Raw genomic sequence first — 7,261 nt, forward strand, 5'->3', positions numbered from 1 at the left:
ATTCCTCCATAGTTGACTCATATCTATGACCTTCAGTCATCCATACAATCCTACCATCTGGATAAAAGTGTGTAGTGGAGTAAAATTGCATGATCATCTAATCATTCTAGGGAGTCATTTCTCTGCCAACAAAGTTTTCAATGTCAATTGCCCTGAAATTCTCTCTCACATGAGGAAAGAAGTTGTCATGTTTCTTGATGTAGTCCGAGTCTACATAACTCATATCAATTACAGCAAGACTCTTGTCCAACAACATTGTCTCATAGAAATCTTATTGCTCCTTGGTGTGAAAGAGACGATCAACAATGGTTCTCTTCCTAACACCATAGGGATCTGCTATTCTCCACAATCTTAGACCTTGATCCCTTCTCTTCTTCATGTCCTCAGCAACTGGGTGAGCATCATTGTGCAATAGCAGGTGAGAGATATGTCCATTTTGCATCTTGTTTTGTTAGTGTTATTTATAGTGTTTTTATGCATTTTGCCACTTGATGGAGTAATTATAATGCATTTTCTCTCATAATATGCAAGGTTTACATCAAGTGGGAGAATACCGGTAGATGGAATCTTGGACCTGAAAAAGCTAGACAGAGATACCTATTCTGCACATCTCCAATTGAGGTGAAAATTTACGGATATTTATTTTATAATAAATAAAAAAAAACTAGAATGAAGAAGTGCTGGAGGGGGGCCATCAGGCGGCCACTAGACACGAGGATGCGCTAGGAACCCCTGGTGTGGCCTAATGTCTAGTGGGCCACCTGGCCCACCTTTGGCGCACATCTTCTGGTATAAATTCTCCTTCGACCTAAAAAATTAAGGAGAGGACTTTCGGGACAAAGTGCCGCCGTCTCGAGGCGGAACCTCGGCAGGAGCACTTTTTCCCTCGTGCGGAGCGATTCCGCCAAAGGAATTTCCCTCCCGGAGGCGAAAATTTAGGCCATCGTCATCACCAACAACCCTCTCATCACTACAAGAAATAAGCTCGTTTATGACAAAAAATAATGACGGCGGTTTTACTGGTCATAGATCTATGACTAAAATATACAAAAAGGTCATGACGTGTCTAAGAGGGTCCAAATCCTAGAAAATTTTGACCATCTCTACCAAGAAGGTCATGATCTCATTGCACAAAATGGTCACTGGCATGTGTAGCTCTATTTATGCCCGCATTGTAGGTCCTTCATGACAAAATTAAGAAGGTCATAGGCTTAAATAGAGGTGACTGGGCAAACAACTCGTAAATTTCGCCTACGTATCTTGTATAGGTGTTGACAAGGCCACAAAGTATAAGTACGTTGACAGGTCGAAATTTATATTTTCTTGATTGCCCTCAATACTTTTGGGAACTATTTCCTACCCAAATCATTGCCTCATGGAAAAGTTTAGCTCTATTTGCCTATTAAATTTTCCTCAACAAATTTGCGAAGTTTTATAATTTCAGTTTGTGAAGCAACTATATTTTATATTTCTTTATAATTGCTGAAAAATTACCAGGGCATGACACCGCCCATAAAACCTCCCTTTATATGACCAAATTATCATCCTCCTCAAAATTGCAGCTCAATAAACTGATCCATGTGAGCCCAGCTTCAATTACTTTTTTCTAGCCAGATTTAATAGATACTTTTCTACGTAAAAATGATTTTTGAAAAAAAACATGAGCAAACTATGAGGCAACTATACTTTAAATTTGGCTCACTTTCAACTGAATGGGCGGAAAAAATCATATGCTTTATTCTCATGGGTGGAACTACCTATGAGACGGATCGATGACATGGCGTCCATCCGTCCATCCAACCATTTCTACATTTATCCATCCCACATCCATCCATTTTATATCTAAAGAAAAGGAGAAAAGAAAAAGAAAAAGAACCCTCGCTCATTTCTCTCTCGGTCTCTCCCATGAGAGGGAGAGCCAAGCCACAAGCACCTGCTCGCGTCTCTCTCCCTCGCCGCCCCACCTTCCACCGTTCCCGTGGCTAGCTAGGGTTTCTGCTACCATCCTACCAATTCGCCTCGATCTGCCAGATCCGGCGATGGCGAGGCTAGAGGTGCCCGGATCCGGCACCGGTAAGCCCCTCCCCTTCTTCTTCGTGCACCATCTTCTCCTCCCCTCCCCCACATCACCTCATCTCGTGTTCATCTTCAACATCTCACGCCATGGGTGTGGATGTGACAACGACGACAACAGGAAGGGAGTAATAGCTAGCTCGTCGATGTGCACGTGCTACACTCCATGCCGCTCCATCGAGCTGGCTGGACGGTGGAGGCGCAAGACCTAGGGTTTGTGGTTTCTTTGACACATGCTGGCCACAGATCTCCGACAAGTAGGACGACAATGATATCGACAGGATCCTCGAATGGCTTTCATCCACCTCGCGCTGCAGGGCGGGGTCGGTCATCTTCTGGGGCGAGGGGATCAGTTCCCCACCCTGGCAGTCGATCCTGACCGCCAGTACTTTACTGGCCTCCTCCACTGGCGTCTGTGCGATGGCGCCCGACGCCATGTAGGTTGCGTCAGCTGCTTTAGGTAGAACTTTTTGTGTATGTTGGGTTTATTAAAAGATTGACCTAGTACAATAGCTATTTTAGGTTGGATGTACCTGCAATTACACTAAAAGTTCCATTGTTAGCTGATTCTACCTGTTATGTTAGTATCATGTTTGGATCTATGCACAAATTTCACAAGTTTGGATGCATCATAGAACTTGTGGTGATTTTGTTTAGATTGGAGGAAGTAGGAACGCAAGTACTGAGATTGTTCGCTAAATTCAAACCATTTGCCTAAAATTGTTTGCCTGAAGTTCACCTGGAACTTGTTGGCATTATTTTTATTCTAGGATAAGATGAACCAGCTCATTATTTGTTTGGTGATTATACCGGATACTTGTTCTTTTTCTACACAAATATGTTGTGGTTCCTTCTAGAATAAATAAGTAACCAGTACAGTAATCATGTAAAATTACAATTCTTTGAATTACTGTTTTCCTGTTGTAAAATTACCTATTTGTTGTTTCACCGTTGCTGTGAGCTAATCACTCTCTATTCCTATTGTCCTCGCGGGGGCGCCCGACAGTAGGCATGCCATGGATGTGATGGACCTGCTGCCACCGGATGTCTTCCACGAGCTGCTCCTGTTGTTGATCCTCATCAACTTCACATGTTTTCTGTTGTTGCTGTAGGTGAGACAATTTCCTTTATTTTTGGCTTCTTCCTCCTGTCAACTCCATACGTGATGACATTGTAACTACTCTAGTTTGGGTGTGATTCGTTAAAACCTATATGGTTCGTGGTTAAGGAGATTGGTGTAGCCTTTGGAGTTGTAAAAGCTATGTGGTTTTACTAGTCATTGGTATTGTACTTAGCAGCTTTAAAATTCTGAGACATGACATCATGTATTGTTTTCCTTTTCTTATTTATAACATATGCTTGTCTTTATTATTTTCATGTGTTCTGCAATCTTATAGTTTTCCTTTGCTTTTTATAATGTATGCTTGTTGTATGTGCTTTCGCTCGCAATTTATTAGAGCATATGCTTGTTGTGTATCATTGATCCATGGCATATAGTAATTCATATGGTTCAAAAATTGCAGGAGAAAATCATTCTAAACACCTACCAAAATTCTTTGCTAGGATGGAAAATAAAATTCTCATTGACACACAGTAGTGCTACTATTCTAACATTCTGATTACCCAGAGTAGACATAAATTAGTTCCTCAGAAGTGGAAGTTTTTCTTTATGCTTCTAACATTCTGATTTCCCATGCATGCTTATTTAAAATGGCTTCTAACATTCTTTATGCTTATTTATCCATGCATGCCCCTCGTGTTTACTATTTTTTCTCTTATGTAACTATATTCATGTACTGAATCGTTGCTTATGTAAGGGTTTCAATACTTTCCCAACTCAGCTCTTCACTGATGGTTGCTCAATGCTCGATCGTCGCATGATACTCTGTCTTTTATTCTGATTGTTCCTGATTAGTAAAATGGAGCAGGAGTTCCGTGGTTCCAACAGAAAAAAACTAGATCAATTTCAGAATTAAATTCACTTGAACCTTGTGTGAATAAACATCCACCTTATGAAAAAAGAATGCAAATCACATTTTAATTTTATGTTCTGGGTCTAAGAAAACAAACAAATACATTGTTCTAACAAATCACATTTTTATTTTATGTTCTGAGTCTAAAAATATATTATAATGTTCTTAAAACAGAATATTATAATGGCATGTTGTGACTGTCTTTCACATCACATAGCTCTGTCAAGCATGATGTATTTGTCATCCAGAACATTAGTGAGTTCGAGGAGTGGCTAGTAGCTAGCATGATGTATCTACCATCCAGAGCTGTAGTAAGCCTAAGTAGTGGTCAGTGGCTGGTTAAATAGATTGGACTTCTTTTCCAAACACAAAACAGATTGGTTTTTGGTTGAATGCTCCTCATGTAATCAACGACTTTTTATATTTTCTTGGATATGATGTTGTAGTAATTCTTGAAGATCTTCCTTTTTTTAGTTATCAATTAGCTTAATTGCTTACTGGATCCGTCGACTTTGCAACCGTCAAGCCCGTCGACTTCTCCGCCATTGACTTTGGCCGCAAGACAATGTGCCATCGCCTCCGTCGATTATGCCAGAAGATCATTAGCCGTCGCGTAGGCCTACTTTGGCACAGGTACTTTTGAAGCATTTGATGGTCCTCATCTATCTGTATATTCGTTAGTTTACTCTAGCAAATATAGTTGTTGCGGACACGAGACATGTATCACATATGTCTATATATTTTTGTCTTGTTGAGTGAATCACAGTGAACATTCGACCTTCTATATTAACTATCATTTTAAAATAATTCAATTCGGGAACACATGATACTGTACATGTATACTCTGTATGCACAGAACACCCATGTATACTGTGTATGCATAGAAGAATCAAATATTCAATTTGGGTCTCAGCAATATATCTCACTTACAAGACTGTACATGTGCGTATGGAGATACCCAGCTAGGAGGCTACATGAAATTCCATTTGGTTTGCATGATTCATCCAACCACATAGTATTATATAAGCATGACTCTATCCATGAAAAAAGTAGTATATCATCAGGACTCGAGAGTCTAGGTTGCAAACATGTCGCCTTTTGCCTCCTTTGCCTTTGCATGATGTATTTTATTCTCACGTGGATCACGTTCTGCCATAGTCCTTTTAGATTAGTCTTTGATTAGGACTCAAGAGTCCAGGTCGCCACCATCTCCTTTTGCCATCGCATGTACAATTTATTTGCCTATGCACGTATGTTTGTTTACGACGTATGTCACGTCCTGATAGAGTCTATCGCTCAGTTAATCTTAGTCATAAATCTAAGATCTAACAGTTTAATTAATTCTAATGATGTGGATTAACACGGAGGCTTTAGTACAAGTTTAATTTGTATCCAATAAATAAATATACATTCATTTAATAGTGAGAGAAGAGTTTAATGGCACAATAATTCTGATTTGTTTCTCGATGTCGCACTTTGTTATCTCTACATAAGCTAAAGTAATATTATGATCTGTTTTGGGTCATTTAGTAGAACTACTGCACCAGGTGCTCACATTTATTTTGTTGTTGTTGTTTGGAAATAAACATTGATGGAGCATTGATGTAGGTACATAGAGTACTAACTTTGAAGAACAAGATACAAGATTTGAAGCAGCCAAGCTTGCCACCCATCGCTATGTGCCAAATACATTCGAATTGCACAGTATGCTTTGTTTGATCGAGACTTCTCGATCTGTATCAAGTTTATTGGAAGATAGCCTGAAGGTACTGTATTACCACAGTTTTTTAGTCACCATATTCATAATTCTGGAAGGGTGTGTTGGTATTTAGTCTCGAACAAGAAGCTTGTGATAACCTGTTCATTCACAGTGTTATTTTATTGTTGTATTTTATCATATGTAAAAATATTCTCTTCCACTTATACATTCAATCATATGCTTGTACTCCCTATGTTCCTAAATATAAGTTCTTTTAGAGATTCCAGTATACTTTGTTTGCCCCTGCTATCTTCTTTCTATTATGTTGTATTACGGAAGCAAGCTATTGGTTTTTGCATGCTTGTAATATGTTTGCATGTGCAGGTTTGTGGATGACTAGTAGCTTCTAAGGACGTATCCAATGGTGGGGTTGACGTCCATGTAGAACATCTCCAACTGTAAAGTTGGAAGAAGCTTAATTCAAGTTGGAACAAAATGGAACTTTCATGTGACGTGATGGTTTTTGTTTAGTCATGTGAGGTTGTAAGTTGATGAAATATTAACTATTGCTTGCTGTCATGTGCCCTTTTAATTTGCTACGAGTTATGTACTGTAATGTGATGTCTTCTCGTTGGATAGAAGATGAGTTGAAACAGACCATAACTGGCTGGCTGGATAGAAGATGAGTTATGTACTGTACTAATTATGCCACACAAGTAGAATAATGAAAAGTTGGTATTAAAAAATTGCTAAAAATAAGAATTTTCCCATGGCCCAATAATGTTTGGTTGAGAAAAAAGCCCAAATAAAACAGATCCTAAATGGGCCGTATTTATGGGCCTGGTCCCTTGGGCCACTAAGAATATCTTGTCAGACTATGTGGCATCCATGTCATTTTTTTGCCATGTCACCTTGTGCCACGTGGATGGTGCCATGTCAGCTGAGCCACATCAGATCATACGTGGATCAGGCCCATGGGTAGTGACCAATTTTTTGGTCAATAGATTCCACGAGCAATTGTTTTTGGTCATAGAATCCATGACCAAAAACTAGGAAAGGTCAAGTTTTTCTGTTCTTGACGGCCAACTGTTGACCTCTTAGTTTTGGTCATAAGAAGGTCATAAATAAAACATAATGACAATTCAGTGACCTAAATGGTGGGTCATTATTGACCATATTTCTTGTAGTGCATCTTGGGGAGGCCAATCTCCATCAACATCTTCACCAGCACCATCTCCTATCGAAACCCTAGTTCATCTCTTGTACTCAATCTTGTACCGAAACCTCGGATTCGTACCTCGGGTGTGTCTAGTTGTGTTAATTACATCTCGTATTTGATGCTTGGTCGTTTACTTGGTGGAAGATCATATGTTGAGATCCATTATGATATTCAATACCTCTCTTATCATGAACATGTTTATCATGTTTGAGTAGTTACTTTTGTTCTTGAGGCCACGGGAGAAATCATGTTGCAAGTAGTCAGGTGAAGTTGATATTCGTTCGATATTTGAATGAT

The 7,261-nt window shown here is 39.4% G+C and overlaps 1 long non-coding RNA gene across 2 annotated transcripts; it reads left to right on the plus strand.

The window, feature by feature from the left end:
* Positions 1-1,881: 1,881 nt before the first annotated feature.
* Positions 1,882-6,400, plus strand: LOC123395819. Of its 2 annotated transcripts, XR_006609834.1 has the most exons (6): positions 1,882-2,073; positions 2,195-2,533; positions 3,080-3,185; positions 4,521-4,679; positions 5,655-5,812; positions 6,130-6,400. It is a non-coding gene; the product is annotated as an uncharacterized LOC123395819 (long non-coding RNA). The 2 variants fall into 2 exon arrangements; XR_006609833.1 differs by lacking the exon at positions 2,195-2,533.
* Positions 6,401-7,261: the final 861 nt, after the last annotated feature.

Source organism: Hordeum vulgare, chromosome 5H, assembly GCF_904849725.1.
Source record: "Hordeum vulgare subsp. vulgare chromosome 5H, MorexV3_pseudomolecules_assembly, whole genome shotgun sequence".
In the NCBI taxonomy this organism is placed as follows: domain Eukaryota; kingdom Viridiplantae; phylum Streptophyta; class Magnoliopsida; order Poales; family Poaceae; genus Hordeum; species Hordeum vulgare.